Here is a 17,824-nt window from a genome sequence, read left to right on the forward strand (position 1 = left end):
TGTTGTCGTTGTTGCTAGTATGTGGAAAACGTTGTTATTTTCAGTGTTTTAAAAACCGGACCGGACCGGCCGGTCGGACCGGTCAAACCGGGAACCGGCCAGGTAACCGGTCTGGTTCAATAGTTGGATCGGGAATGTCATTGAACCGGTGTGAACCGGTCAAAACTGGTGTAAACCGCTAAAACCGGGAAAACCGGCGGTTTTTGTGAACCGGCGGTTTAAATGTATTTTTTATTTTTTTTAATTTTAAAAAATTAAAATAACTTCGTTTTGACTATTTTAATTAAAAATTAAAATAAAAAAAATAAAATAAAAAAAAATAAAAAAATTGTTGCAGATGCAATTGATTTTGTTACCGATAATTTTGATATTGAAGAAGGAGATCCCAATATTGAAATAATTTTTCTTTTATTAAAATTAAATTTAGTAGACAATGAAATTATTTTGTTATAAATTATTTAATTAGCTTATGTTGCAATTAAACTTTTGTTTGCTATTATATTTTATAATTATGTACTATTATTTTGCGTGATACCTATGCGTAAAATTTGAATTTAAATTATGAACTTGTGAATTTTTTTATAATATGATGTTTTTAAAAATTTAAGTGTTAGTTATATTTTGTAGAGTCTGAATCATTCGGTTCGACAAATTTTATACCTATATAATTTTGTTATAACGATCGGTCTATACAACCGAGTTATCCGGTTTAACCCGGTTTAGCCATGCGGTTTGACTAGTGACCCAATGGTTCGACCAATAAACCAGTGACCCAGTACCCTCACCGGTTTGATGTCCGGTCTGGTTTTTAAAACACTGGTTATTTTCGTAGACCCTATGGTCAATGTTGATAAGTTATATCGTGATTGTTGTTACGAATTGATATATTGTTGTATGATGTTACAACATAGTGATGTGATTGTGAAGTGAAATATTGTTGTATAATGATACAACATACCGACGTGATTGTGAAGTGATGAATTACTATAAAAGTAATGATGTTAAGTCGATGTTGTGGAATGTTGTGAATGTTGTGTTTGTGGAAGTTGCATCATTAAGTCGCATCCATTGCATAAGTGTCTTTTAGCCTGAAAATGGCAACGACTATTAGCCTGAAAGATGGCAACGACTATTAGCCTGGAAGATGGCAACAACTATTAGCCCGAAAGATGGCAAAGACTATTAGCCTGAAAGATGGCAACGACTATTAGCCTGAAAATGGCAACGACAATGGCCCAAGTGGCAATATTTGAGACGGTAGTTTTTCTCCAAATGGTACCACATGCATATGCATAGTATTGAGTCGCATATTGAGTTGCATTTGAGTCATTGTGAAGGTGAATTGGTTGCTATGATGTGTGAATGTATATTGCGAAGTTTAATTTATTTGATATGAATTGTTGAAGTGTTATGAATGTGATATATGTGATTGAAAACATAAATGATGAGAATGTGAATATATATGTATTAATGATATATGTGTATATGTGGAATATGTGAACCATGTCGATTGATAATGAATACATGTGGTAAGGAATATGATTACTTGTATACTTGAAATATGATTACACTTATATACAATTGTTACTCTGTGGATGTGTTAGAAGGATTATGTACTTAGAATCTATATGTTGGTGAAATATGATTATGTACATTGTTTGGTAATTATGTTTGATTACTTGGAATTGTGGACCTTTGTCGGAAGAGTTGAACATGTGAATCTTGATATGTTGTATATGATGTATGTTTATGTGAAGGATGACAAGTTCTTGGAATGTATTGTTGTTGTGTATATCATTTCCTATATTATGTTTACTTATTATGATTTGAATTCTCACCCTTTTGCTGATATTTCCCCTACCATGGGAAATGGGCAGGTACTCAAGTATAGCTGTGGAAGTTTGAAGTTAGTTTATGAAGTCTTCATGTTGCACTATATTAAGTCAAGAGGGTTTTGCTCTGATACGTAACACTCGGGGGATGAATGCTAGTTGTTTAGTTGTTTGGTTTTATTGTGGAATAACTATGTTGATACATGCAGAGTAATTGTTGATGTTATTATGGTTTTAGTTGAAAAGATGTTATGTCATCAAAGTTATTTAATGTAGTTCCACTGCATAATGTTAAAAAAGTGAATTCATGTGGTTTTGGTTCATCCGAGTATTTGTGTTAAGTATCTATGATAGCATGATATTATTGTTGAGTCATATCGTAATACTCCAATTGTTTGTCGAAAAAGAACTTTATATCTCTGATTTTCTTAATAATTACCGGGGTAGAATTGGGGTGTTACATTAAGAATGATGAATCAATCCATGGAGATTGCAGCGGTGATAATTATTGTTGTGAGAGAAGTTTGAAGACGAGGAATTCACAGAGGGAGACGAGTGAGGATTTTTAAGAGTGTGATGTATGAAGGTGGAGGGGATTGAAGCTGGTTCAGAGTTGTAGAGATTGAATTGTTGAAGGTTCTTGAAGATGATCAAGATTGTGGAGTTTTGCTCTGAATTGCGAATTGTTGAAGGTTCGGAGATTTTGATTTTTCTGTTAGAGTCTTTTTTGGTTGTTGTTCGTGATGAAGATGGAATCGAAGGGGATGAAGCTTGAAGGTTATGTTGGTGGATCCATGAAGATGAAGATCGGAGAAAAGTTTGTTAAGTTTTCGGTTAGAAGTTTGTTACAAGTGAGTGAGAGTTTTTACGACTCTTTTTTCTCTGATTTTTCGTTTTGGAAACTTTTTTTCTGGTTATCCTTTTTTTTGTTAATTTATGTGCAACTAATTATGAACCGGTTCGGTTGCAAGTTGAGTTTTTATCCTGGCTAAATGTTTGGAGATGCGGAATTTACGGAATGGGAAAGGCTGCAGACTATGAAGCATGTCGTGGATTCTAATGGATTTGACTTGGAAGTTTTTGTAATATTTTTTTTGTATTGAATTTTCTTGTACGGGATATTTGTAATGACCTCTGTAAGATTGTAATGGACATTTGATTTGAATTTTATGATGAATTTTGATCTTGTAGATTGCATTCCAAACAAACCAAAATGAATTAATCTTCCATCTCAGCATACCTTAAAGAATCTCGATCCAATATTTGAATTGTAACGAACCCAAAATCTTAATTGAATGAACTTCAACTCAAAGAAATCCTAACTCAATCAATGAACCAAATTATTTGCACTAAAAGCGACAAACAAATAGCCTTGATCGGCGTTTCACTTCTTTATGCCATGATTCGCATTCGAACTCCAATCCAACATAACAATAACAGCTTAAGGAATCCTTGAATAATATAGTAATTGAAGCACATAAGAACACCTCGACATGAAACCCAATGTGTCATACCCCAAAATTTACCCGATCAATTTACGTCTGGTTAAAATTAATTCCTTAAGGATTTATAAAAAAAATAGGAGTCACGGGGTTTAACATCTCTATTGTTAAACTCAATCTCTTATAAAACCTTTTAATCAAACTTGGATGTGCAATTAGCAGGTACTTAGGCCCAATCATCTGGTTCATTTACCTTTTTCTAAGGGTTTTTTTATCATTTGCTATGGATATTCTATTATAATTCAATTCTTACTTTTTTTTAATATTATGATTATTATTTACATTAGGTAATATATTATAATTAGCCTATTATTACTAGTCGTTTTAATATCATTAGGACTATTATTTTTAATATTAGGGTTATTAGGATTAATATTAGTAGGATTAATTAACATTATTGGTATTAGGGTATTATTATTATTACTAGGAGTAGTATTATCTTTTTAAATATCATTGTTGATTATTATTAATATTAATTTTAGTATTATAGGATTATTATTTTTTATTTATTTTATTAATATTAAACAAGTCAATTGGGCCAAAGGAATGGGTTGATGGCCCAGTTAATGGATCAATGGATAGGGGCCAAAGTGTTGGATCAAGGGAGTGAACCGGGTCAGAACCGACCCGACCACTGTTCACCATCTTTCTCCTCCACGCAAACCCTATCGCAGCCGTTTGCAGATCTTCAACGCAACCCTGATCTAACAATCTAACAATCCAGGCCAAAATCAATCAGAAACGAGCAATGTTTATTGAATCAAAACATGAATAAAAACGAATCATATATTTTATTGAATCAAAATAATATATTACAAAATCAATTTACACAAAGTAATGTAAATCAAATCAGAGAACCCATCCTTCATGGATTTGTTCGTAGGTTAGGGTTCATTGTGATTGGGTTCTGGGTATTATATATGAAGGTGTGGGGTGGGTAACGATAGAGATTCATCGAAATCTTCATCGTAGATTTGGAGAGGGTGGCGTTTCATGGCGGGGTACGGTGGTTCCTGGGTTTCGTTTAAAGGTGAAGGAAGAGGGAATTGAGAGCGTGGGAAGAAGAGAGAAGTTAGAGAGAGAAACGAGAAAGGAAAAAGAGAGGGGATCGGAGAGAAGGCATGTTTTATCATCGCCTACGTATCATAGGATGATGACAAGTGGCCCTCCCATGGCCACTTGTCTGCGCCACTGAACATGATTCAGTGCGCCATCCGTTCCATGCACCCCTTGTCCAAACGCATGCAGACCTTTGATGTAGGCAAGATCGGATCCTGGCCTCACCCTAACCTGAGAGCGTACATCAAGCCATGCGCCTTTACCACACCTGATCTCAATGGACTTCAACGTCTTTGGGCCTAGCCCAACGCTACCTGCAACCCAGTTTTACTAACTTTTTGCAACGATACACCCCCTGCGCTAAATTGAATTTATTTGACAAATATTAATTAGTTTTGTTCAATTGGTTTTAATGTAATTTTTTCTTTGATCCGATTATATTTAATTATCGCGTTGGTGAAAAAAAACTATATTTTATAAAAATAATAATAAGATTAATACTTGTTTTATTTAATTATTTTTTAGGCTTATTTGTTAACCGTTTTAATCGAACCAACCGATTGTGATGGTTAATGATAAAAATTATTTTATTTAAACATCAAGAATGGCTTATACGAAACAATTCAAATCATTTATTTAAAATACATTTATTTGGCTAAAGGGTTTTAACTAATTCTATTGGTTACAATGATTAGCATATTTTTTATCAATTCGTTATTTATTTTAATCAAATCTATTGATTACGAGGAGTAACGATTAATTAATAATCTAATTTAAAATACATTTATTTTCTAATGGTGATAATCGAATCTATCGATTAGAATAATTAGCAATTCTTTATTAAATCTGTTAATTATGGTCATTAAATTTATTAATCATCGTGATTAATAGAACATATTAAAATCAGGGTTGTACGCCACGTTCAAAACACATCTTCATCTTCAAACTACGAATTTTCAAAACTACGATAAGGTAACTCAAAATACCTTAAAACAACCTCATACTAATTCTAAGGCGTACGACCCTGCCCCGAACTACGTAGACTCTGATCCTCCATAAGGAGGTACGTAGGCACTTGGATAACCAAGGAGAGTCCCCTTCCCCAAAACCTCAATTAGGTTTTAAATCTCACTTTTCACCCTATTCATTTTCTTAGCTATAAACCTTAAACCTTGCCATAATACCCTCACAAACCTTAAACTTAAAACCTTAGGAAAGGGTTAAGGGTGCCTAACACCTTCCTTTGACCCGAATATAATAACATATCCAGATCTCTTAACTGCATAGGGTTTCCTATTCGCCCTGGTAGAATAGGTGGCGACTCTAAGATTTTAATTTTTTAGAACAGGTTGCTACACAATGAATCTCAGTTGAATTAACAATTGTGTACACCACATATAAGAAACTCTTTATTATTTTTCTTTTGATTTTGAGCGACGAAATAAACGTCTTTGATAACTTATAGCTCAAAGAAGAGGGAAAATTTTGGGGTGCAAGACAGTGCTATTCCTTACTATTTAATTTCTAAGTCTACAGTAGGAGCCAGTATTGTTATATACAAGTAAGTGTCATTTATTCTCATGAGTGTCGCGTCTACAGTAACATATAATGAGGGTGATGCTGCAGTATAAGTTTCTAAACATATATGCTCCTCACTTACAGTATACCTATATATTAATTTGTGATTATGAATCATCTCCCAATTTCACCATTGTACCAATTACTAACATCAAAACATGTTTATAACATCAATTTCATTGATTATCAACAAAACCTAACATGTCAAAAACCTAAAATTGAAGAACAAAATCTCTAAATCATATAGGTACCCATTACATATCATTATACAACCCCATAATAATAGAGAAATCTCACCCTTACCTCAGGATTTGAGCTTCTAAGGTTGCCTCCTCTTCCTCTTTCTCTTCTCTTCTCCTATTCTCTCTTTCTCTTCTCTTCTCTTCTCCTCTTTTTCCTTTTTTCTTACTATCGTTCTCTTTTTCTTATTTTGTGAAAACCCTTACTATCTTTTAGTTCTCTAATGGGATTAACAGTAACACCTCCCTATTTCTCATGCTAACACAACATAGGCCCAATTAATTATTTTTCTCATTTTCACACTTACTAACCCAAAACACATATATCACAAAATAATTCAAATAATTCATATATTCACAAAATCATACAATTTAATTAATTAATATATCATATAATAGTTAAATAAATAAATAAATAACTAAGAAAATAATTAATAAATGATAATACGGGTGTTACACAAATTTAGTCTTGGTTTGGTTACTACGCCCTGTTAAGCAGTCCCATCTTTACTATTCTAGTAAAAGAATTCTGAAAGTTTGCCAGAATAAGTGATGATGGCAACATTATCTAGTCTGAGATCTTCAGACTACCCATTTCCATCTCTGTCTCCTCAATAGCGAAGCTCACAGGGTGTGTCACTTCTGGAGCCACTATTGATGACTATCAATGAGAACTAATTGTGGTAGAGAAATTCAAAATACTTCATGATAGTTCAGCTACATACGAACCAACTAACCCTAAAACTCTTCTTCCTTCTGCTCGAACTTGGTTTAGATTGTCTCTTACCAACCTCCGTCCTCGAGCAACGGCAAGGAGCACTCTGTCTCATGACGACGGGATCTTCATCTACCTCTTGACTTATCACTTCAGGATAAATCTCCCTAGAACCATCTTCAACCACCAGACATACTCCATTGAAATATCAAGAACAAAGTTACAATCCTACATTCCTTATGGAAGGATACTGTCTGAGACAGTATTCCGATAAGGAATCTGGGAAATGGCAAAAAGGATCGGACTAGAACATGCAATGGTTGAGACAAGATGCACTAGGGTGGATATAGTTGGAGATTTTTATGATTGAAATACTAGTCATTTGGTTCATAAAGAGTCATTGTCTTGCTCTATAAACTAAATCTTCTTTAGTCTTAGTATTAATTTTTGCTTATTCATCTAATGTACTTCCTTAAGGGTTTAATGAAATACTTGTTTGGACCCATTCTGTTATTTTACATTCTGAATAATAATTCATTACTATATGTAGAGATTCTCTAACCTTTATATGATGTCAAAAAGGGGGAGAAATATAAAATGATTTTGATAGATCTTGGATAGAATGCAAAACTTGAATGACAAAATAAAATATACATTTACCACTGATGGTTGTTTGTTTGATACTTAACCGGGGAACTCTAAACAAGTTCACTAGGCATTCTAAGACAGGTTAAAATGAAATAAATCTGCCGAAGATGAGAACCTTCATACTCAGATAAAGATCAGAAGATACAAGAATAGGATATTCAGAAAGGAAGTTTTTAGAAGAACTGAGCTAATCAGAAGTCGAAGACTATATGCAAATATTGGATAGAAAATTCAGAATCAGAAGTTATGTCAATTCAAATCTTAATATTTGATCTTTACCAAGTCTCAAACTCAGGGGGGAGTCTCACATTTGAAAGACAAGTTCTACCTCTGATAAATGGTGTAGCCAAGTTATTATAAGAGCGCAAACTTCGTTTTTACACTACATATGTTCTGATGAATAGTAGTAGATCAATATCATAAGGCTCTGATGTGGGACTCAGATACGATGTTAAAGAAATCAAGTTCTGAAGATCTGAAAACAGAAGTTCAGCTGAACAAGTCAAGATGCTAAAGACTTATCTTCTTTTAGACCATAGGGAAGTATTCCTTCTCTATCCTATGTTTTGATAACTCAAAATTTCTATTTTTGTAAGTCTTGAGATCATAGAAAGACTATAAACAAGCATAAATAAGATTTCGGGGTTAACACAGTCAGGGGGAGTTGTTGCTAAAAACTCTGATTATGTTACGTTGTGTGATTACCCTATTTTAATGGTTCTATCAAATACATGGTTTTGTCATCATCAAAAAGGGGGAGATAGTTAGAACAAGATTTCGTTATGCAATATATCTCTGAGTTTATATGATAACAATGGAGTATTTGTGAAAGAACTATTTTATGTTCTAATGTTTGTTTCTGTGCAAGACCATGACTATTGAAGTTATCAGATCAAACAAACATTATCAAGATGTGCGATGAAAATCATATGCAAGTTACTAAGTGTAACACAAGTCTCAAGCATACTCAAGGACGTATGATATTGTTGTTGCAATTTTCATATGGATTCTGTTTTGAAAGTGGTTCTGATTCTGAAGCTAGATAATATTCTGAACGAATAATCTTCTGAAGAACCAAGTGCCAAAGACTCTGAAGACGCGGTTCTGAAGATTCTGAAGACTGAAGGTTCTGAAGATTGAAGTTTTGAAGATGTATGTTTCTGAAGACAAAGGGTTCTGAAGACCAAGTTCTAAAAGACTCTTAAGACAATGTTCTGAATGGACAAGGTTCTAAAGACTCTGAAGACTTGAAGTTATAATAAATAAGGTTTCAAAGATAAGTGCTGAAGTTTTGAAGACAAGGTTCTGAGCGAACAAGTTCTGAAAAACTGAAGACTTAACTATTCAGAGATTAAAGTATCACAACTATACTCACGCTTCAAACATCTACCATCAGAAGCCTCTGAAGACTAGAAGCCAAATGATATCAATAGCAATGATAAGTACATGGTATGGAAAAGAAAATACGTGGCATTGCCATTTCAAATCATTGTTTAATGACTCTTTTCAAATAGCCAGATTTTCCTCAGCGACTCTATTTTCTTTGGCTATATAAGAAGAAGATCGTGCACTTAAATTTTTTGTTGGTAATGAAGGTGGAGAAAAACACAAGAAAGGGGGGGATTGAATTGTGTTCTACCAAAAACATATTTCCCTTTCTTTAAAATCTTTTCTTTCTTTTAGTGTCTCATTATTTGGATATGCTATGATTTATGTTACGGAAGCATATTTGAAGTAGCATTGCATAACCAATGAGACATTCATTTTAACTTTTGTATATTATTAGAACTTCTGACATGGCTCAGTACAGTTCTGAAGATTTCTGTGTGGATGTTCTGAGTTAAAAATGAAATGTACAGAAAGTAAAAGACACATTCATTTTTATCCTGGTTCACCTTCTAAATAAGGCTACCTCCAGTCCACCTTCCTCAGGTGATTTTCCTCTCAACAGAGGACTTAATCCACTATAACTAAACTTGATTACATATGCACGATCAACTGTCGTGACTAACAACCTGCACAACCAACTGTTGTGACTAACTTCCTGCACAGCCAACTGCTGTGACTAACCCTGCACAAGCTACCCGCGAGTGACTAACCCCTAGATGTCTGAACCGTTCAGTGATCTCAGCGAGATATAATGTTCATCAATCTAGTAACCCTTCACAAGCCAAATTCCCGTGACTAACTGCAATGAAGTGTTCAGTCATCTGATCCACGGATATAACATCCAATGACTCCTACACAGCCCACTACTATGACTAACCCTGCACAACCAAACTGTTGTGCCTAACCCTGCACATGCCAACTGCTCGTGACTAACCATGGATCATGAACCGTTCAGTGATCCCATCAGGATATAACATTCATCGATCTTCTGGAGATTACAAGTGTGCTTTTTAGTTAAGCAGATTTTCTCTTATTCTAAGTGCATATGTTTACGACACACTGACTATAAGTCACTTCTGGTGCCTAAACAATCTACCAGAAGTTTCTAATATATAACACACTATGAGCAATAACTCTATGTGGTTTTTCATATTATTACAAGAAATAAAATATCTTGCAGTCTTCTTTTCTTCAACTTTTGGATGATATCTTCTTCTACTTCTAAAAGCAGATTAAGAGCAGCAGCTCATGTATTGGTTGCTTCTTTCAGTTTTGGTCTTTTCTTGTCTGATTAAGGAGATTAGAGCTTCATCTCTTTGAAAGTAATTCCTTCTTGCAAGACCATCTTCTTTTCTTCTTCATAAGCAGATATGGAGCAATAGCTCTCATGTTGATTGCTTCTTGTGCGTAGATATTCATCTTCTTCTTGAATACATATCATGAAGCTTGCTACAGCCAGTAACACATTTAATAATCATAAGCAAACATGAAACACTCTCGAGCAGCAACTCAGTGTATTCAGTTTCCCTAGTCGTTCAATGTGAGCAATATGTGAACTGATCCAGTATTAGTGCATTTCTTAAAACTCCATTGGAGGATACTGCTTAACAGCAAAAATTTCTTTTTCACTCTTTTATGTTTTCTTCACATAGGCTTATAATTAGTGTATAACAACACTATGGATTGATTCGTCACATACTAAGTATGTGTTGCCTCTTGTGTAACTTCTAAAGCATGGTTTCACATTTTTCTTTTACGCTTTCATGCTCAGCTGCTCTTCTACAGATTTCTCTCAAGATCTATCTCTTGTTGCACTCTATAGATGCACTATGGATACACACCATGGATGTACACATTCAAGTTTGAAGTTTGATATATATATATAGCTTGATGTGTTACCGTTGGAATCTAGATGTTGAGATTTGTTTGAAGATTGCTTTGAATGTTTTGTCTCGATTGAATCAGTAATTGACAAGTGTTGTTCATGGCAGAATCTTATCTCTAGCTTGATGATGATAGTTGGTAGCGTGTTTCCTTGGTTAAGCATGTCTTTCCAACACGCTTCATGTGGGTTGCTTCTTCAATCAACCTTGGGAGTTGTTCCATTAATTTGTTGCAACCGTTTTCCTAATGATGATGTTTGTAACAATTTTTCTTTTGATTCTGAACTTTTGCACTTTGTAGGCTGAGGTTGTATTTTCTTTTCTTGTTCGAGTGAGACATTGTTGTTGTAGCTTTTTGTATGTCACTGCATTACTTTATCAGAACTTCTGATCTTCTATTCATGTGATCTTCTAGTTGTAATGAGACTTCATATATCTGATATTTCTGTTTGATTTCTTGAAGCTTGTTTGATACTCTTTTTGATATTGTGCTTGTCTGAGTTTGATGCCATCGTATAAGGCTTATAGCATAATATCTACACACTCAATGAAATTATTAGTAATAAAATTGTTACTCACAAAATATACGTTTGTTATCATCAAAACCAGATTCTGAACATAGATTCTCAATCTTGTTGTAACAATCTCCCCCTTTTTGATGATGTAAAAAACCATGTATTTTGATGGAACAATTATATGAGGTGATAATAATTAAGCAAGTATATTTCCTCCCCTTTTATATGTTCAATCAAGCAACTTATTTTTCAATAACTTATTCATCAAAGTCTATTCTTTCTCCCCATTTTTGTCATAATCAAAAAGCTTTTAGGAGGGTCAAATGAGATTAATCGGACTAGTTGTACTAAGATAATTTCTCCCCCTGAGATGTGTAATCTCCCCTTGAAATATATAATCATATAAACTTCTTTATGATTTATAGCTCCCCCTGAGAGAAATTTTTCTTTGGCTCTTCAGAAGATTGATAGATGTAGCTATGCAAGTACGTGCATCTTCTAGAAATTCGAATAGAGTATTCCTTAAGTTTCAGATGTTCCTGTATTCAAAGCAAATACTTCTGGTACACAAGTTAGGAATGTATTTGAGATTTTAGTTTCATTTGTATCAAGTCAGAATATTTTATGTCAGAACATGTTATAATTCTAGAATATCAATTTTCAAATTTTCTCCTTCTTTTGAGATGTATATCTTTTAATGAGTAGTTCAAAATTTTCTATTACTCAATTAACTCTTCCTAATTCTCATGTTAACTCTCCCTGGTTAAATAACTAGATGAACTTATCACAGCTCCCCCTTAGATGAATAGTTTATGGGAACCCTTTCTGACTTTTGTTAGAACTTTCTTCTTCAGTATATATGACCTATAATTCTGAATGCTTTAAAGTTCTTAGAATCATAAAATGGTTTTTTAATCCCCCTTTTTGTCATAATAATGGAAAAATGTAAGTAAGCTAAGATATTCAGGAACATAATAGAACATAACCAAATTTCATTCATATGAAAGAAACATTATAATGACAGTAGATAAGGATTACATCGAAGAAAATGAAAATTAAACATAAAATGATTCGCAGTTTTCTTCAGTTAGTGGGTCATTAAGGTTTGGAGATTCTACATTGCGAATTATCTGAGTAATTTCAACTGATTCAAACAAGGCAGATAGAACTCTCCCATAAGGAATGTGGAAGTGTGTCTGATTTTTGGATATCCTCATGGTGTCCTTAAGATGGTTGAATATGGTTTTAGGAAGGTCAATCCTATAGTGGTGTGTTAGAAGGAACACCCACACCCTGTCATCATGCGACATGACATCCCTTACTTGCATTATAGGAAGAAGGTTAGTTAGGGAGAATTTGAACCAGATTTTAGGATAGTGGGGGAGATGTTCAGGATTGTATGGTTCATAAGGAATAGAATCATCAAAAAGGGTTTTGAACAAGTTTACCGACCTTAGGTCAGATTGGAACTCTTCAGTGGTGACTCCAGATGAGACACAGCCGGTGGCTTTGACAATGGAAGGGATGGTAACAGAAATGGGGAGTTTGGAAATTTCAGAAAAGATATTGTTTTTATCATCACTGATTCTGGCAAACTTCCAAAACTCTTTTACCAAAACAGGATAAACAGGACCTCGGAGCATGGGAAGTAGTTTGCCCAGTACTGGATTTGAGAGCTCCATATTAATTCTCTTGCATCATCCAAGAGAAAATCAAGATTTGGGTACTTCTTAGAGATGACCTTCTGGTAGTTTTCATCTCCATGGTAGGTCATAGATGACATATTCTGAAGAGGATGGGGAAGATTTGGAAGAGGGATGGAAAGATATTTGATGTTTTTTATTAGATGAAGGTGTTGAGATCTGTTTTAGATCTAATGTTTGTATATGTTGAAGAAAATGAAGAGATGTCAGTTAAGCTATGACAGGATACTAATACACACTTAAGAGACTAGTCTTTTCTCATTAACTTTGGTGAGCATGCAGGAGCAGACAAGATATACTGACATACATTAGTGTTAGAGTCAGATTTTAGTTTGACTTTCATTTATTCAAGAAATGGTTGTTTAGCTAATAATTACGAAATGAATGCAATAATTAAAGTTAACTCAGAGATACAGCACATGCATGGAGAATATGACAGGTAGTGGAGTAGGTGACAACTAATACTAGACATGCAAAAGAGATTTTTAAGTCAGCAGAATTATAAAAGAGAAAGTTTTAGAAAGATCTGACCGTTCTAGATGATAAACCATTCTTCCAACCTTTTTGAGAGAAGTTTCTTCTTGAGTTTAAGTTCTGCATGTTCCTGCTTCAGGTCTTGTTATGTCATGTCTTCATTCTTGATTAATTTGACTACTTGGTTTTAACCATTCTGGATTGAGTCAGCAACACTTGTTTTGAATTTGAATATTTCCATTAAGCGCATATTCTTCTTTCTGATATCTTGAGATTCTTATGAAATTTTGATGTTGATCCACAAAACTCCTTTAGATATGTAGATAATGTTCTCAGAGTATTGAGATCTTTGTCTTGGCATCGTCTGATTATACTGAGTGTTGGAATATGACTTTTATTTTCTACTTAGTGTGTTTTTTCTCCTTCTGAATCTCTCTACACGGTTAAGTGTTTGATCATGAGATCAATAATAGAGCCAAGCTCTGATACCAATTGAAGGTGGAGAAAAACACAAGAAAGGGGGGTTGAATTGTGTTCTTCCAAAAACATATTTCCCTTTCTTTAAAATCTTTTATTTCTTTTAGTGTTTCATTATTTTTATATGCTATGATTTATGTTCCGAAAGCATATTTGAAGTAGCGTTGCATAACCAATGAGACATTCATTTTAACTTCTGTATATTATCAGAACTTCTGACTTGGTTCAGTACAATTCTAAAGACTTCTACGTGGATGTTCTGAGTTAAAAATGAAATGTACAGAAATTAAAATACACAGTCATTTTTATCCTTATTCACCTTCTAAATAATGCTATCTTCAGTCCACCTTCCTCAGTTGATTTGCCTCTCAACATAGGGCTTAATCCACTATAACCAAACTTGATTACATATGCACGATCAACTGTCGTGACTAACAATCTGGACAGCCAACTGTTGTGACTAACTTCCTGCACAGCCAACTGCTGTGACTAACTTCCTGCACAGCTAACTGTTGTGACTAACCCGGCAAAAGCTACCCGCGAGTGACTAACCCCTTGATGACTAAACTGTTCAGTGATCTCAGCGAGATATAACGTTCATCAATCTAGTAACCCTGCACAAGCCAACTGCTCGTGACTAACTGCAATGAACTGTTTAGTGATTTTATCCATAGATATAGCATCCATTGACTCCTTCACAGCTGTTATACCCCAAAATTTGCCCGCATCTTTTTTAGAAAGAAGGTAACAGATTTTTGTCTAAAAATTGGGAGTGTCATATAATCTTGGATTTTATTTCACAAATATCCTGATTTTTATGAATACTCGGTTTTTAGAATTTTTCTTATACAGTACTTTGGTTCGCTGTTGAATTTGTTCTTACGCAAACGCCAATTACTGTTTATCACTTCACACACGCTGTTTATTTGAGATTTATTTGCAGATAAATAGTACTGACACAATTGGTACAAAATTAAATTTTGCAGGCGCAGAGTCCGGGGATTCAGACTGTACTGGTAACGAGTAAATAATTATTAGTTTTTGTTTCCCACTAATTTTTTGTACTATATTCTATTATTTTCAAAATCTTTTCCTTTCTTTTCAAATCTCTTTCTTTCAAAATCAAATCCTAACTTTATTCTATACATCTCTCTTTTCAAACCCTACCATACACTTTCTTTCAAATCCTACTTCCACTCAAATTTTCCTTTTTTGTACGGAATCACTTCATTCCCCAACGTCTCTATCCTTCTTTTCACTCTATAAATACCTCTCATTTTTTCCATAAATTCTCACATCAAATTTCAACTCATCTCTCAAATTTCTACCTCATACTTATTTTCTCTTCTTCCCCGGCAAAAATGGCGAAGGGGATGGATACGTGTTTTCTTATGGTCATCACCGTCTTGGTGGTGATCATGTCCTTTTTCTGTCTGCATAGTCCTGAAAAATGCGGACCTGGGTTGTTTACACTCCCAATCATCTATATGTTGTTATTTATAGCATGGGTTTTTAATCGTCATTTTTAAAGTTTGTCGTATCTTTTGTTTTCAAATAATGTACCGTTTATTTGTCGTATTGTTCATTATATTATGTAATATTTGTACTGTCAGTATTAAATGTCGTACTATCTGTCGTACTGTAGTTTAATTATCCAGATAATATTATGTGTGTTTTCTGCTAATTAAATATTTATTTTTCTGCGCATTAAATATTTTTCAAGGTTATTGTCGGTAATTTCGTTCGCGTGCAGTGTATTTTATTTATTTATTATGTTTTGTGTTTTTCTAAAAACTCATGTAAATAAATTTTCACCATTAACTCAACAAAAAAAAAAGAAAAAATTAACTTTAACTGTTGAATTTTCACTTTAACTGTTACGTTAATGCCTGAACAGCCAGTTGACAGTCAAACCCGCTGATAGCACGATTCTCCGTGTTTTGTACCATCAATCAAATCAATCTTTTACATTTCAAAATTCCAATATTTTTGTTCTATAAGTCTTCTGATAATCACATGATCAGCAGAGACTCAGCACTGCACAAAAATCAGGTACGCTTAACTGTCTCCTACACAAACAGTCCCTAACTAGGGTTTTTGTTTTTTTTAGGAGAACAAGTTTTTTGAAACCTCAAATGGATTTCATGGACCTCCGTATATCTCAAAGTACCACCATACAAATTTTCAAACTTCAATTCGCTCAGACGCACAGTCAGCAACTCAAACAGTCAACAGACGACCAGTTTGACCGAAAAGTCAACAGACAGTAAAAAACGAAATTTTTTGTCAACATCAATATTTTGTCAAAAGATTCATCATTTGATCATTGGTTGATCATAATTCATCAAGGAAAGATCAAAAATCAACAAAACCCTAAGTTTCAAAATTAGGGTTTTCTCCTAAAAAGTCAACTGAACTTTAACCGGCCATAACTCTCTCCTCGTTCATTCAAAAAATTCCAACCAAAGCTTGTTTTGAAGGAAATTCAATTATCTTTCAAATTCAATTGATTCCATGGTCATTGGATTTACCATTTGAAAAATATGAGCTCAGACATTACAGGTCATTTTCAAAGTCAACAAAAAGTGGTTTTTTGTCAAAGGCCATAACATCAAGATAACTTCTCCAAATGAAAAAAAGTTTCCAAAGTAACTTGTAGAGGACATCTTGAGGTTTCTAAAAGGTACAAGAACTCCTTCATATGATAAAAATTGAGGGATTTATGCCTTGTTGAAGTTGGCTATATTTTGGGAAAATGCATGAAACCAACATTGATCAAAAATGTTTTTTTTCCAAAAGGGGCCAACTTTTCATGATCCAAACATGATTCTAACAATGTTAAGGGCCTCCCACGACCAACCTAAGGCCCATGACATTTTTATTTCTTTTTTGGTTTAATTTTATTACATTTAAAGTTAAATTAAAGAAGAAATGGTGAAGGATAATGATACCGTGCTTCATTCTTAAGCTAAAGCCACCAAAGTTGATCAATACTCTGCAGCATGAAGGTACAAAGCAGGCCTAGAGCAAGAGAGACCAAGAAGATCAAGCCATGGTCAAAAATACAAAGATTTTTAATATAAAAAAATCAAAAGTTCAAACAAGCAATCAATGCTTCTTAGCTTCAATTTTCAGCACTTCTTTGCTTATAAATGAAGTAGGATACTTCATCAACACAAGACACACAAAATTATACCAAGAGAATAGCAAAGAAATCCATAAAATTGTCAAAAAAATATCAAATATATGTAATTTTCGTTTTCATATTTCCAGCCACTATCAATACAAAATAATCATTCTATCACTCTTGTATAACATCATAGGTAAGGTTTGAGCTATAGCATGTGATAGAAACAACCTCAAACACATGCATAATCATCTTCCTACTTATAACCATGTAGCTTTCGTTTTCCTATGTGTACTTAACTATAATACAAACTAATCATTTGAATGGACTCATGGCATGATATAGAGTAGATTTGAGTGATTACATGCAAGCTCTAACGTGGTTTTGAAGCTCCACCATTTTTGAGCTTCAAACATGTGAAGCTTTCGTTCTCCATGATGCAAGCTCCAAATGATAAAACTAACACCGTTATCATGTTTAGAAGGGTCAAATTAGGTGATCTGGGTGGCCCTTGTTCTTTTTTATTTTCATTTTGTAGGTCGTTCAAAAGATTGAAAATTTGAAGGAAAAATCTGCAGGAAAATCCGCAGGTAAATCTGCAGCAAAATCCGCAGGTAATATGAAGAAGAAGATGAACAGTAAGTTTGAAAAGTTGACTGCCTGCGTGGCCAGTCTTTGCTTTT

This window comes from Vicia villosa, unplaced genomic scaffold, assembly GCF_029867415.1.
Source record: "Vicia villosa cultivar HV-30 ecotype Madison, WI unplaced genomic scaffold, Vvil1.0 ctg.001653F_1_1, whole genome shotgun sequence".
NCBI classification, from domain to species: Eukaryota; Viridiplantae; Streptophyta; class Magnoliopsida; order Fabales; family Fabaceae; genus Vicia; species Vicia villosa.